We start from the raw sequence: 14,585 nt of genomic DNA on the forward strand, positions 1-14,585 counted from the left end.
GACCTCACTTTCTCCTCAAGGGTTTTCAAATAGTACAGTGGGGTCTTGATCAGATGTGGATATAGGCTGCAGATTGGTAAATGCAATTCAATACAGATAAATGTGAGGTGTTGCACTTTGGCAAGTCAAACCAAGGTAGGACTTATACAATAATTGTCAGGTCCTGAGGAGCATTGTGGAACAGAGAAACCTAGGAGTACAAGTATATAGTTTGTTGAAAGCGGTGTCACAGATAGACAGGGTGGTGAAGGAGGTATTTAGCATGCTGGCCTTCATCAGCCAAGGCATTGAGAATAGGAGATGGGATGTTATGTTACAGTTGTATAATTAGTTGGTGAGGCCGCACTTGGAGTATTGTGTACAGTTTTAGTCACCCTGTTATAGGAAGGATAAAGTTAAACCAGAAAAAGTGCAAAGAAGATTTATGAGCATGTTTCTAGGACCAGTAGGCCTGTGTTATAGGGAGAGTTGGCCAGGATAAGACTTTATCTCCTGAAACGTAGGAGAATGAGGGGTGACCTTCTTTGGTGTATAAAATCATGAGAGGCTTAGATAGGATGAATGCACATAATCTTTTTTCCCAGGGATGGAGAATTGAAAACTAGAGGACACAGGTTTAAGGTGAGGGTGAAAGATTTAAGAAGGATCTGAGGGGCAACTTCTTCATGTGAAGAGTGGCCCTGTATATGGAATAGGTTGCCAGAGAAGGTTTTTGAGGCAGGTACAATAGCAACATTTAAAAAAACACATTTGGATAGGTACATGGATGGGATGGTATATAGAGGGATATGGATCAAATGCGGACAATTGGAACTAGCTGAATGGGCACCATGGTCAACATGGACCAGTTTGGGCCGAAGGGCCTATTTCCATGCTCTATTAGTCTATGCTCAATGATTCTATTTCATGAATTTGGGCTGAGTCTAAATTCATGTCAGAATAGTGCAAAAGCAATCATGCTCATGCAGTTCCTGAAATAATGCATATTTGCAAAACCTTTCATTCCAATGTTAATTTGAAGGTCGTGGAGCTGTTCTATATTTTTAAGAATAAAAGAGTCTTTTTCCAAAGGCCACCAATGGGCAGTGGAGTGCTGCAGGAATCATTGCTTGCACCCCAGGTTTGTATTGGATGAGGGAATTAAACATTATAACAGCAAGCTTGCAGGTGACAGAAAGCTTGGAGGGAGGGTGAACTGTGAGGGGGATGTGGAGATACTTTATTATGATTTGGAAAGGCTGAGTGAGTGGGTAAATGCATAACAGATGACATATAATATAGATAAATGTGAGGTTATCTACTTTGATGGCAAAAAGCAGGAAGGCAGCTTATTATCTGAACGGTAATAGATTGGGAAACGGTGAGGTGCAATTAGCCACTCAATGTCCTTGTACAGGAGTTATTGAAAGTAAGTATGCAGGTGCAGCAGGCAAATAACATATGAAAACTGAAAGGACTGCAGATACTGTCAATCAGATACAAAAACAGAAATTACTGGAAAATCTCAGCAGGTCTGGTAGCATCTGTGGAGAGAAATCAGAGTTAATGTTTCTGGTCAAGTGACCATTTCTCAGAAGGCAAATGGTAAGTTGGAAGCGAATAGTATGTTGGCCTAGTGAGTTTTCAGTACAGGAGCAAGGATGACTTGCTGCGATTGTACAGAGCCTTGGTGAGATCACACCTGGAGCTGAAAATGTGTTGCTGGAAAAGCGCAGCAGATCAGGCAGCATCCAAGGAGTGCTGAGTTCGAGGGATTTGACTTAGACAAGGTCGGGGGAGGGAAAATGAGGAAACTGGAGAAATCTGAGTTCATCCCTTGTGGTTGGAGGGTTCCTAGGCCTCCGAGATCACACCTGGCGTATTGGTTTCCTTATCTGAGGAAGGATGTTCTGACCATGGAGGGAGTGCAACAAAGGCCTACCAGACTGATTCCTGGGATGGCAGGATTGACATTTGATGTGACACTGGGTCAGTTAGGATTATATTCATTGGAGTTTAGAAGAATGAGTGAGAATCTCATAGAAACCAACAAAATTCTAACAAGATTAGACAGGATAGACGCAGGAACGATGTTCCTGATGACAGGGGAGTCCAGAGGGCCAAAGACCCTGAACTTTGTTGTAATGTTCTATATACAGCAAGTGGCAGAACCACTTCTAAGGATACAGAGTAGACCATTAAGACTGAGAAAAGGTGATATTTCTTCACCCAGAGAGTGGTGAGCCTGTGGCTCTCTCTGCCACAGAAAGCAGTTGAGGTCAAAACATTAAATGTTTTCAAGAAGGAGTTAGATATAGTTCTTAGGGCTAAAGGGATCAAAGGCTATGGGGTGAAAGCAGGAACGGGAGAGTGAGTTAGAGGGTCAGACACAATTACTTTGAATGGTGGAGCGGGTACAAAGGGCCAAATGGCCGACTGCTCCTAGTTAGTTTGTTTCTATCACGTTTATCATTCTTCCAAGCTAACTGTGTCACTTCATACTTTACAACGTTAAAATTCACCGGCCACATTTAACCCATTCCTTCAGTCAGTCTATGCCTTCCTTTTCAGATTACCCATCTCAGTTTACTAAATATCAGAGTTTCTCACCAGTTCCAAATGGTGCAATAATTGACTGTGTGCACAAGTCCAGGTCATTAATGTACATCAAAGCAATCAGCGGTCTGAATCCTGGTGAGTGCTAATCAGTAATTCCCTCTAGTATGCAGAGCAACCGTTCACCTTACTCTTGGTTTTCAGTCTCTTTACCAAGCTGTGTATATCCATGCTGCTGCTGTCCCTGTAATCTCATGGGCTTTAGTTTGCTAACAAGGATATTATGTGGCATTTTGTCAACTGCCTGTTGAAAGTCCATTTATACAGCAACAGATCTCTGTGCTACTTCAGCTAAGAACTCTATCAGGTTAGTCAAACATGATTTGTCTTTAATAAATCAGTACTAGCTTTCATTTATTAATCCATATTTCCCAGACCACACCAATCGTATTGGATTGTGGAGAGGAATATTTGCCCCAATGTGCAAGTGTTGTGTATCAGGATAGCTTATGTATAACTACACCTAGGAGGATGTGAGGCCTGCAAATGCTGGAGATCAGAGTTGAGAGTATGGTGCTGGAAAAGCACAATAGGTCAGGCAGCAGATGAAGAGCAAGAGAATCAACGTTATGGGCATAATCCCTTCATCTGGAATTATTCCTGATGAAGGGCTGTTGCCCACAATGTCGATTCTGCTGCTCCTCAGATGCTAACTGAGCTGCTGTGCTTTTCCAACACCACAATCTCGACGTATAACCACACCTGCAGGATTCTCTCACCCTGCACTTTCTTTCATGTTGTACAGTTATAATTCTCTATTTAATTCTTGCCTGAATTAGTGCACCTAGGATTACCACGTACATCTTTCTGTCTGCTATTTTAAAAAATGTGTAACATTTGCAATGCTGCATTCTTCAGTACCACTGCCATGTCGATGGAATGGTGATGCTTGTCAGCTTGTTGGAAACCTGGGAATTTCCACAGTGCACAAAAAATCGGAAAGACATTTTTACAGCAATTTCTGTTTTAATTTCAGCAGTGAGCATATCAGTGGCTTTTGGACACAGCCACTGCTCTTTCATCAGATTTCTGCTACTCCCTACTAATTTGAGCCCATGGACATAATGATGGATCACAACAGATTATTTCAACTTGACTATTCAAAGATATCCTCCCAGAATTCAATTTGAAGCTTAAGTAGAAGTCATTAGAAATTGCAAGAAGCTGCAAATGGAGATACCATAAAGCAGCTCAGCACTGTACTTCCCTGCACATAATCCTATGAGGCCCCAGTGGATGGGAGGAGGAAAGCTTCTCTTGTAAACAAAGGGAAAGAAGGTCCACAGAGGAGTATTGGGTCTCACTCCTCCTTATGAAGCTGTCTTGAGAATGTAACTCAAAAGGAGTTCTGGGATTTACATATTAAAGAACTGAAACTAGCATAACCCATTCTAAAAGCTGAAAGACTCAATCTAAATTTGTTTAATATATCATTACAGCTCCATGACACTGTAACCCTTTTGCTACAAATTTCTGTGACTTATGGTTCCGTTCCACGACCACCTGTTGAGAGACAGCACCTCGAAAGCTAGTGCTTCCAAATAAACCTGTTGGATTATAACCTGGTGTTGTGTGATTTATATCCACCCCAGTCCAAAACTGGCACCTCCAAATCCTGATGATCACTGTTAGAGATTCAATACCTAATCAGGTAAGAATGACATCGACTTAAAGGACATTGTGATGCTAATCTTATTCCAAATCACATACTTGACTGATTCCAGCCCTCATATTCATGTAATGTCTAACAGCGGTCCTTCACAAATTTTGTACATTCATCTCCTCAAAACCTTGTCTTCCCCACACTCTCATTCTCTCCATCCAGCTAAAAGAAGAACAGAACACCAGAGACAGGTGGTGACCTCGAAGCTACTGTCTCCTTTCTGATACTTTCAGAGGAGTTTGGGACAGAATAAAAGAAAAATGAAGTGAATTCAAATGATGATTCCTTTTTCCATCTTCAGTCAAAAGCAGCGCGATATTGTTTGATTTAGTCTTTTCCTGTCTTACTCGGGTAGAATGATGCATGTTCCCCAAACTTGTCTTTTTTTTCTGTTTCAATCTTAGAGATAAACCCACAGCAAAATCCTTTAAGATGTAATTAATGGTAAGGTTTATTAACAAAATATTCAAATTTCAGAGGAATTGCTTCACTATTTAATTCGCAAAGACGGGTGTACAAGGTGGAAAGAAAGAGGAAGGATTGAACTGCTGCAAAGTGGTGTTCAGATCTTGGGTAGATGGGAAGTGCTGGTAGATTATGAAAGAGAAGATGGAGAAGGGGAAGATTAAATTGGGCTCTCTTCTAAAAGCCCATCTACTTCTGAGCAGTCCCCACCCCCTCTGGTCAGAGTCCCACATACTGTTTCTTGCTTTGGTGGGTGAGTTCTGCCTCTGCACAGATATAGGAGAAACAGTCTTTGGCAGGAAAGCTCACAGAATGTCAATGATAAGAGCAGGGCTACGAGGAGCTTGCCTTTAGCCTTGTTGATGGGGCAACATCATCTAGGACCAGTCAAAGGAAAATAAAGGATATGGAGTTGCACAAGTATATTCACTTGAGTTTTTGACACAATGTTGGAGTGTCAAATTTCTGTTTTATATTTCTGCACATTAAAATTTGTTAATTATTAACATTCCCTCTCATTTTGCCCATTTCATCGTGCAAATGGCATTCTGCTATGTGAAAAATGGTTTGACGAGAATATTACAGATAAGCAATAGATGGAACTGAAAAGGAGGGTTTGTTGACTGTGAAGGGATGCACTTGGACCGAAAGGGAAACAGACCCTTCGGTCCAACTTGTCCATGCCGACCTGATATCCTAACCTAATCTAGTCCCATTTGGCAGCACTTGGCTAATATCCCTCTAAACCCTTCCTATTCATATACCAAACCAGATGCCTTTTAAATGTTGCAATTGTATCAGTCTCCACCACTTCCTCTGGCAGCTCATTCCATACACGTACCACCCTCTGCGTGGATTCCTTAGGCCCCTTTTATATCTTTCCCCTCTCATCCTAAGCCTATGCCCTCAGGTTCTGGATTCCCCCACCTCAGGGAAAAGACCTTGTCTATTCATTCTAACCATGCCCTTCATGATTTTATAAACCTCTGATGCTCCAGAGAAAATAGCCCCAGCCTGTTCAGACTCTCCCTACAGTTCAAATCCTCCAATCTGGCAATATCCTTGTAAATCTATTCTGAATCCTTTCAAGTTTCACAACATCCTTCCAATAGGAAGGAGACCAGAATTGCACGCAATATTCCAACAGTGGCCTAACCAATGTCCTGTACAGCCGCAACATGACCTCCCACCTCCTGTACTCAATACTCTGACAAATAAAGGAAAGCATACCAAACTTCTTCACTATCCTATCTACCTGTGACTCTACTTTCAAGAAACTATGAACCTGCATTCCAAGATCTCTTTATTGAGCAACACTCCCCCGGACCTTACCATTAAGTGTATAAGTCCTGCTCTGATTTATTTTTCCAAAATGCAGCACCTCGCATTTATCTAAACTCCATCGGCCACTCCTCAGCCTATTGGCCCATGTGATCAAGACCCCATCGTATTCTGAGGTACCCTTCTTCGCCGTCCACTTCACCTCCAGCTACAGTTCCAGGGAATTGTTACAATTGACTGTTCCAAATTTTGCCTCGGATGAAAAGTTCAGCAGGTGTTTCAAAATAGTTCAAGTGCCACTGAAGCGCTGTTCTGAGTTACATTCAGTTAAAGAGAGCAGATAGAGCCAGAGGAATGCCCCGTGATATAAGATCTGTAATGCTGTGCTGCTGGCTCTGTTTTACCAGAACTCAGGAATATATTCTAGGAGTCAGTCAGCACATGCAAAATTAATAGCATAGTTGTCGACTCACTGAGATGTCAAGAGCAGTTGGATAGCTCTGTGCAGCCAAAACTTAAGAAGATATTCTAGGAGCCAGTAGGGATAGCTGAATGTTGGGGTTAGGGCTCAGGAAAGACCTAAGATCTGTCAGAGCTCAGAAGAAGCCATGTTCCATGAATTTTGTTGTGCAGCTTTGAGCAAGATTAATGACTTGGTGTAACCAGCAGAGTAGAGCTCAGAAAATCAATTCATGGATCATATGGACTTGTTGTTTGTGAAAATGGGAGTTGTGCCTGTAAGTAAATGCTGGAATGTAGTTTCCAGAATCTAGGGGAGCATGTTTTCAAACATAGTTTTTCTGTTACCCATATTTGCCTCTTGTTAACTTTGGGATGTTAGAATATGTCACATTTACTTTGGCACATTCAAAACCATTTGTTCTTTAATAATCTTTTTTTTATTTGAGCTAGCTTGATTTGTAATAAATAATTTATTCTTGGTTGACTAAAGAAAGCTGTTTGATTTGTTTTCAATATTAAACCAGATGGACTCTAAAACCTATTTAAGTGGCAACGTTATCAACCAGTTTAAGCTCAAACTTTGTTGTGATCAGTGGACGAATGGGTGTAACCATCTAACCTCGGTCATAACACGATGTAATAGAAATGGACCTCAAAATATTGGAAAGCAACACCAAAAAAGCAATATCGTATTCACAGAACAAGTCCCACAAACAAAAGCCTTTCATTGTCATTTAGACAAAAATGCAAATATTAGATGTCAGTATTTAATGCTTTGGCTTTCATCTGCTCATCCCTTTCAAATGTGGCTATTTTCTCACTTTATTTTCCCTGGTGTAATCCTGAAAGCTGTGAAAGACAGCCACATATAAAATTCAAGGTTAAGGAAGCAGATTATGAGCAATGTGGGGTGGCACGATGGCTCAGTGGTTAGCACTGCTGCCTCACAGTGCCATGGACCTGGGTTCAATTCCCACCTCAGGCAGCTGTCTGTGTGGAATGTTTGCACATTCTCCCCGTGTCTGCGTGGATACCCTTCGGGTGCTTCGGTTTCCCCCCACTGTCCAAAGATGTGCAGGTTAGGTGAATTGGCCGTGCTAAATGGCTTATAGTGTTAGGTGCATCGTTCAAGGGGAATGGGTCTGGCTGGGTTGCTCTCCAGAGGGTCAGTGTGGACTTGTTGGGTCGATGGGCCTTTTTCCACACTGTAGGGAATCTACAAAATGTACATAGTTAATGAGCAGATCAACATGTCCCATGATGGGTTCCCCAAAGCTGCAGGTCAAAGGTTACTGTTGCTTTCTTGACTTCAGCCATTGTTAAACTTCTAACTGGTCACAAACTCTGCTGCTCATAAAATGACCCCCTGCGAATTCTTAATGGATCTTGTGGATATCCAAAAGAAGTGAGATGTTGAAAAAATTTAAGGTACAAGAAGCAGCTCTGGAACAATCACTATCCAAATGATACAGTTTATCCTAATTAATCTGGCTCAGCAGCTACTATTTTACACAGAATAAATATGACATAATTCCAAGTTCCATTTAATCAAAAGTATAAGAATTTAAGACAGAAATCATCTACAGTGTTCCTTTCAGAGAAAATGAGTCTTAGCTGCATATTACTTTTGTAAATGCCACATTAGTCCTAACTAATATAGAGTAGATCCATTGGAGACTGCTGGTTCACCACCAAGGTGATTAGATAAGGTGTGTTTTTGCTGGAATTAATTATATCATGCATACTTTCAAACTTCAGTTATAAAGAATAATATGGAATTCCCCAATCTAATGTTGTAAGTGCTCTGCATTGTGGCCAGAATTTAAAGCACCTTTTAATGCATTCTGTTTCCATAATAAATATATGGCCAGTCATAATGGGAATCTTGGGATTCCAAGCATTAACATAGAGATAAAATCTCCTCTGTAGAATAACCCTGTCTGCACTGACTGCCAGGAGAATTTATCCTGCAAGTGAGAGATTGTTCTACTAAGTCATTAGTGTTACAGGCCAAATAAAGTCACGATTGACCCTTGAATCGGGAATTCCTACTCAGTGATTCTGCTCTTTTTTGTCTTTTAGATGGTGTCTGCATTGGTGATATCCAGACAATGACATGAATGCTGTATCCATTAGCACCAGTGAGTTAACAGTATTCTAGCCTCATTGGCAGACCACATTTAACATTGCTGGGCAGCTGCTGTAGGATTTATTCATTTTGACACCAGCAATTAATATCCTTTGAAACGTTCGAATCTATCTTGCATGATACACACAGAATTGGTGAATTTTGTGGTAAGCCATAATAATTTGCTGAAGATTATTTTATGACTGGAATGGTATGTTGGCAATCTATTCCAACTTTATGATAGAAATTATGGGACATGTATGTGGCAAATGGCTAACTCATTGACTTTCAATCTTTGAATGTTTCTATGAAATGTAACCCAAAGTTATAGAACGATAACATGCCTCCCTCAATTGAAATTGCCAGAAAAGTCACACAACAGCTGGTTATAGTCCAACAGGTTTATTTGAAATCACAACCTTTCGAAGAGCTGCTCCTTCCTCACTTCACCTGATGAAAGAGCAGCGCTCGGAAAGCTTGTGATTTCAAATAAACCTGGCGTCACGTGACTTATGACTTTGTCCACTGCAATCCAACACAGGCACCTTACAACTGAAATAGTCATAGAGTCATAAACATGTACCGCACAGAAACAGACCTTTCAGTCCAACTCATCCAGGCCGACCATATATCCCAAATTAATCTAGTCCCATTTGCCAGTGTTTGGCCCATATCCCTCCAAACCCTTCCTATTCATATACCCATCCAGATGCCTTTTCAATGTTGTAATTGTACCAGGCTCCACCACTTCCTCTGGCAGTTCATTCCATACACGTACCACCCTCTACATGAAAAAGTTGTCCTTAAGTCTTTAAAACCTTATCTCTCTTATCCTAAACCTATGCCCTCTCATTCCTAACCTGAGACCCCATGGATCCAGTTGTCTTTGGGTGAGGAATTACGCAACAAAATAGCAAGATTATGGGAAGAAATTGACAATCCAATTCACATGGGGAAGTGAAATAGCCAATGTTAATTTTAAAAGTACATTTATGATGTTCAGGTTGACTGTGGGAAAAGAACAAGACAATTTTCACATGCAATTGCTCATGGTATAGTAAGTCTGAGAACTGCTGGCATTGACACTGAATAACAGAAGTAGAGTAACCATTTTTGTACAGCACTGCCTGTATTGGTGCCAGTGAAGATTGTGTTTTCTCCAATACCAGTGACTGAAGGACACAGCCAAAACAATAAAGAGCATCTCATAAATTGGCACTTCCAATGGTGCTCAAATGATGTGTTGAAAGTTATTGACTTGATAGAAAACATTGGGTTTCCTGGACTGGTTTTAGTATCTGTGGATGTTGGAAAGGAATTTAAAGAGTATGTTTTCCATATTGGCTCTGTTTTTATCTGTTCCCTTTACCACTCCTGAGTATACAGGCTGCTGAGGCTGTGGAGGAGTCAGGAAGGGAGCAAGTATTTAATAATAAACAGTTCTGAAGGAGGGTTACTGAACTCAAAATGTAAACTCTGTTTTCTTGACACAGACTTGCTGAGTGTCTTCAGCAATTTTTGTTTTGGGTTCAGATTTCCAGCATCTGTGGTTCTTTATTTTATTTGAGTGAATTGCTAGGCCATTGAAGAGAACAGTTTAGAGTCAACCATCTTACTGCAATCTGGGTTCATATTTAGATCAGACCAGGTAAGGATGGCAGGTTTCCTTCCCAGAAGGACCTTTGTGAACCAGGTGGCCTTTTACAAAAACCCATGCTGTGTGAACTCATTTTGAATTCCAGATTTTTAAAAAATATAATTGAGCTAAATTCCAATCGCAGCCATTATGGGATTTGAATGTATGTTCTCTGCACACTTTCCTGGACTTCTCTATTATGGCTCTGTGATATTCCAACTCTGTCACTATCTCCAGTGGATTTGCCGTTTGCACACTGGTCTGAATGAGGTCTGGCATACTGGCTGCTTCAGTGAGTCAAGGAGCAGATACTCATCGCAGGTAGGACGGCTGGTCTGTTGCTTCAAAGGGAAACCATCTTTCTTAAAGGCAGGCTGTTCCTCTTAAGGGAAGAAAGATGTGCATTGTGCCACAAGTTACTAAAGTTTTTAAAAAGATCTTATTCTGATCTCTTATTTCTCTTTTGTTTTCTAATTCATTGCTGGACTTTTTTTATTGCTTTATTTTTCTATTTTTTTCTCAAAGAATTTGTACTTAAGAATCTGGACCTAGGTATTTTTGTACCTAAGATGGCGCTGTAAGTGGCAACTTGTAAACTTTTGACAAGACTCACTTGAATACATGTGACAATAAAGCTAGTTCTAATTTTAATTCCAATTCTAATTCTAAACCAAGCATTAGCTTTTATTTTCAGATGGACAGAATTGTATAATAAGGAAGCTATGCAAAGTCTGTATTGTATCTAGCTTAGACCACACTTAGGGTGCTGAATGCAGTATGATAGTGTGATACCGACGCACTGGCGAAGGTGAAAAGAAGATTTTTAAGGGTCATATCAGAAATATGTGATGTTTGATATCACAAAAGGATTGACAGGTTGGGTCCTTTCTCTTGAGAAAAAGTAGGCCGAAGGGTGATCTAAAGGAGATTTTTAAAGCAATTAAACGTATTGACAGTGCAGATACAGAAAGAATGTTTCCTCAGTGGGGAAGAGCAGAACTGGAGGTCATCATTATAAGATGGTCACCAAGAGCTCCAGCAGGGAATTCAGAAGAAACCTCTTTACTCAGAGACTGACAAGAATATGAAACTGACAGCCGCAGGGAGATGTTGAAGCAAACAGTTGGATGCATTTACAAAGAATCTTGAAACACACATGATGGATAAAGGTGTTGATGGGGTTCTGGTGATAGATTTAGTTATGAAAAGATGGGAGGAGGCTTGAGTAGGTTATTAACTGGTTGGATGAAGAGCTTATGCTCGAAACGTCGATTCTGTTGCTCCTCGGATGCTGCCTGACCGGCTGTGCTTTTCCAGCGCCACACTCTCTTCTCTGATCTCCAGCACCTCACTTTCTCCCATTAATTTGTTGGGCCAAATGAACTGTTTCCATACCATAAAGCCTATGCAATCCTATGAAAGTGCAGTCAATGAAAAGGTAGTGCTTCTCTGTACTGACAGTGGTTACATGTATAAGCTGAACAAATGGAGCACCAGGATAACGGGAGTGATCACAGAGTTCACAGAGACAGCAGCACAAGTCATTAAACCTGGAGGTGGACAGGAGAGAGATCAGGTTTCTGTATGCTGCTGATAAGGATCACTCACAGAAGGAAATGGCGGCAGGATGCCAGGGAGGTCAGTGTGAGAGGTCCGATGCTAGGAGCTGGCAGCAGCGCCACAAGGCATTGAGCAACCTCACATTGGTCATTGAGGTCAGTGCCTTTATTCATTCCAGCCAGTGGTCAATACACTGTACGCCCATCAGCAGGCCCTAGTACTCAGCATTTACAATAAAATGCCAGCTGCTTACCCAACATTCACACACTTTTCAATCATGCCAGCCTCACACCCAGCTCCCATTGTTTCCAAGTGGATCAGCTGCAGTGGTAGATACAGTGGAATTGACATTGGAATCTCTGAGCCCTACAGTGCTGGTGGTTCTCAATATCGCGGGACCTGCTGCATTAGGGCACATGGTGGAGAACCTGGTGGATGGAAACCCAGGCAGACACGGGGAGAACGTGCAAACCCTACACAGATGGATGGAGGCTCGACTCAAACCCGAGTCCCTCGTGCTGTGAGACAGTGGTGCTGACCAGTTGAGCAACCCTACCACCCATAACCCTCCACAAAATCCAAAAATTCACCTCAACCCCACCAAATTCAATCTAGAGCATTGCCAGAGATTTTGCAATGGCAGAAACTGTTCTAAACTAGCTGATCTGGAAGTTGAGAGCCTTTGAAGACGGCCAGTGATAGATCCTTCTTACAGTTGTAGAAATTTGTTCTGGAGTAACAATTTAATAAATTGTGTGGACCTACATGACTTACGTTTGTGAATGGTGCACCAAATCGATCATGACCTCGCCAGTTGAGAAGCTGATGGCACACTCTATGACAGTGGCAAAAATGAGGACTGCAGATGCTGGAGATCAGAGAAGAGAGTCTGGTGCTGGAAAAGCACAGGAGGTCAGGCAGCATCCGAGGAGCAGGAAAATCGACGTTTCAGGCAAAAGCCCTTCATCAGGAATGAGGCTGAGACCCTCAGGTGTGGAGAGATAAATGGGAGGGGGGCGGGTGGGGCTGGGGGTAAGGGAGCGGAGAGCTTAATAGGTGGATGTAGGTGGGGATAAAGGTGATAGGTCGGAGAGGAGGGTGATGCAGATAGGTGGGAAGGAAGATAGACAGATGGGACAGGTCATGAGCATGGTGTTGAGCTGGAAGGTTGTAACTGGAATAAGGTGGGGGCAAAGAAATCAAGGAAACTGGTGAAATAATTGATGCCATGGAGTTGGAGGGTCCCAAGGCAGAAGATGCAACGTTCTTCCTCCAGGCATCAGGCGATAAGGGAGTGGCGATGGAGGAGGCCCAGGACCTGCAAGTCCTCGGCAGAGTGGGAGGGAGAGTTGAAGGATTGAGCCACGGGGCGGTGAGGTTGGTTGGTGCGGGTGTCCCTGAGATGTTTTCTGAAGCACTCTGTAAGTAGGTGTCCTGTCTCTCCAATGTAGAGGAGACCGCATCGGGAGCAACAGATAGTCTGCGAGAAGACATCCAGTCTCCCCAGTTTAGAGGAGACAACATCTGGAGCAACAGATAGAATAAATGACATGTGTGGAAGTGCAGGTGAACCTTTTATGGATGCGGAATCCTCCATTTGAGTAGGTGGTGGAAGTGGTGGAGGATGATCTGATGTATACAGAGGTTGGAGGGGTGGAAGGTGAGGACCAGCAGGTTCTGTCCTTATTGCTGTTGGAGGGATGGGGTTCAAGCGTGGAGGTGCGGGAAGTGGAGGAGATGCACTTGAGGGCATTATCAGCCATGTGGGGTGGGAAGATTGTGGTCTTTAAAGAAGGAGGCCATCTGGTGTGTTCTGTGGTGGAACTGGTCCTTCTGGGAGCAGATACGGTGGAGGAGGAGGAATTGGGAATAAGGGATAGCATTTTTGCAGGAGACAGGGTGTGTCTACTCGCAGAGCGCCTCAGAGAACATCTCCGGGATACTCGCACCAACCAACCCCACCGCCCCGTGGCCCAACACTTCAACTCCCCCTCCTATTCTGCCGAGGACATGCAGGTCCTGGGCCTCCTCTATCACCAATCCCTTAACACCCGATGCCTGGAGGAAGAAAGCCTCATCTTCCACCTCGGGACCCTTCAACCCCAGGGCATCAATGTGGATTTCACCAGTTTCCTTATTTCCCCTCCCCTCACCTTACCCCAGCCCCAACCTTCCAGCTCAACACCATGCTCATGACCTGTGCCATCTGTCCATCTTCCTTCCCACCTATCTGCTCCACCCTCCTCTCCAACCTATCACTTTTATGCCCACCTTAATTACCTATTGCACTGTCAGCTACCTTCTCCCCTCCCATTTATCGCTCCACCCCTGAGACTCATTCTTGATGAAGGGCTTATGCCCGAAACATCTATTCTCCTGCTCCTTGGATGCTGCCTGACCTGCTGTGCTTTTCCAGCAACACACACTCCTGACAGTCTGTGACAGTACCATGCTCAGCATGAGGTGCTATATCAACTGCAGCAGATCTGGCCAGAATGCTGCATTTCCCACTTAGAGGGGCTACACCTTCTATAGCACCAGTTCTAGCTGTGCCAAAGAGCTCCATCCCTCAGTCTCCTTTATTAAAAAAGAACCTTAGGGTTGTCTTCCACAACCAAGATATCACAACAGAAGAAACTTCGGGTTCACTTACTGACTGCGATGTTGAACAACACAGCCCATTATTCTGCAACATGTTTTTTCTTTGGTTGAAATAATGTGTACAGTCAACAAAAATATAAATACAAAAATCTAATCATCCTGAATGAGAAATAGCAGGGGCATAGAGCCTGACC

Source organism: Chiloscyllium plagiosum, chromosome 27, assembly GCF_004010195.1.
Source record: "Chiloscyllium plagiosum isolate BGI_BamShark_2017 chromosome 27, ASM401019v2, whole genome shotgun sequence".
NCBI lineage: Eukaryota > Metazoa > Chordata > Chondrichthyes > Orectolobiformes > Hemiscylliidae > Chiloscyllium > Chiloscyllium plagiosum.